Source organism: Rhineura floridana, chromosome 4 (genome assembly GCF_030035675.1).
Source record: "Rhineura floridana isolate rRhiFlo1 chromosome 4, rRhiFlo1.hap2, whole genome shotgun sequence".
Lineage (NCBI taxonomy): Eukaryota > Metazoa > Chordata > Lepidosauria > Squamata > Rhineuridae > Rhineura > Rhineura floridana.
Window position 1 is genome coordinate 43,555,596 of NC_084483.1, and position 1,827 is coordinate 43,557,422.

The following is a 1,827-nucleotide window of genomic DNA, read 5'->3' on the forward strand; positions in this document are numbered from 1 at the left end:
GCTCACCCACACAGAAAGAAAAATGAAAGAAAAGGCTCAGAAGTTGCATATACCTTTCCTGGAGAGTTGCTGCAAGACTAAGGCCGAGAGAGAGACTTTCGTATCTAGCCCAATGAGCCAAAGCTCCGCCCTTTGTAACCAGCGCTAGATTTGAAAGTTCTCACCCAAATCCTTAGGTCTGAAGCTCTGCAAATGTCCCAAAGATGCTAGGGTGCGTTGATAAGAAAAGCAGCTGTTGGAGCCCTCCAGAAGAGGAACTGCTGACCCCTCCCCACCCTTCATGTTTTATACCTTTTTCTAACTAAACTGACCCCAATGTAAATGTGACCAGGAAAATGTGAACGAACCCATTTCCTGGTAAGTTCCCAGATAATAGGTGTGATCTCCCTGCTGTAGATTCCTGATGATTCCTAAAAGTTAAGATTATCATAATCCTTATGTAAAACCATTTCTTTGTTTGAAAGGAGCTCCTGATTCTTACTGGGCAACATTCCCCAAATTTCCATAGGAGACAGGAAGTCTATACCCTCAGGCTTTCGTGATATGTTCTCAGGGGTCACAGAGAGGCTATTTCCCAGGAATCTTTGCTGTTGCAGGTTTTCCAAACTCTGGTTCACTGAAGTAAATCAAAGATTAAAAATTCCCAATATTTGATTCCTTACACTCCACATTACCCTCATGGTCCTACTCTTCTATTTGTAAAGATTTTTCAAGGAAAAGAAGAGGGAAGAAGATTTTATGCTTGTTCTGCTTGTAGAGAAAGAAAAGATGGTAAGTTTTTTCAGAGGGAAGATGAAAAGGTATCACAGGCTAGACTTTCAGCACGGGAAAAGTACAATCAAAGTCATCAACCTTTATTCTCTCACACAGACAGTATAGAAAAGTACAAGGAGTATATCATGTTGCCACTATTGGAAAGGAAGTTTTGTAGAGAATGTCAGCAGCTGCTGTTGCCATTGGAATGGGGAACACACTTGGGCCATCAGATACTTAGCAATGTCTCTGTTGCCCAGCTAAAAAGGCCTAGCCAGCTCCTTGGTCCTCTGGAGAATAAGAAGACGAATGCACAATATCTGTTCACTGACAGAAGTTGCCAATTCCTACTGGACCTTATTGTGGCACTAGGATTCAAAAGGGTGCTTTGTGTTGGCACCCCAAGGCTTCATGAATTAATCAAATTCTAGACATCATATGAACAGAAGATCTACATTAAGAGCCTTTCGCTAGATATTGATTTCAGGTATTCTCAGTTTTATACAGAAGAGGACTTCTGCCACTATAACATGTTTAACCATTATTCTTTGCTGGAGAGGCTACTTCTGAAGTATATCAGAAATTCTTGCAGCAAGACAAAGGGAAAGATGTCATAATGGTTTGCTGATCCTGCACTTGGAGGCTTGGTTGAAGCTTTGGCTTTCAGTTTCAAAAAGCTGATTGCAATGTGGAGATGTCTGTAAGAATTCCTGAGTTTATGTAAACTGCAATGGATGCTCTAAAGTGCTTTATAAATGTCCACCATCATCTGCTTTATTTAAATCTAAAAAAAAAATACTTCTATATCTGATAATACATTTAAGGTACACTGAAATTAGTGTGATTTATTTCCATGCAAAAGCTATAGATTCGGTAAATAGTCTGCAACTATTTGCAATAATCAAAACAATGTTGTCCTTTATTAATCAGTTTTTCCCGATTGGTAGGGAAACAGCTATCATTATTGCACATCGGTGGCAGCAGAGGAAGATAAATATTTCAGGGATCAGCCTGAGCATGCACAATCCATCTTTGAGATGCATCTTTGCTTCTTATGGGGTTTTTGTCAGTAAA

The 1,827-nt window shown here is 39.8% G+C and overlaps 1 pseudogene; it reads left to right on the top strand.

The window, feature by feature from the left end:
- The first annotated feature begins 653 nt into the window (after positions 1–653).
- LOC133384131 (rRNA N6-adenosine-methyltransferase ZCCHC4-like) lies at positions 654–1,457 on the top strand (annotated as a pseudogene).
- The last annotated feature ends 370 nt before the right edge of the window (positions 1,458–1,827 follow it).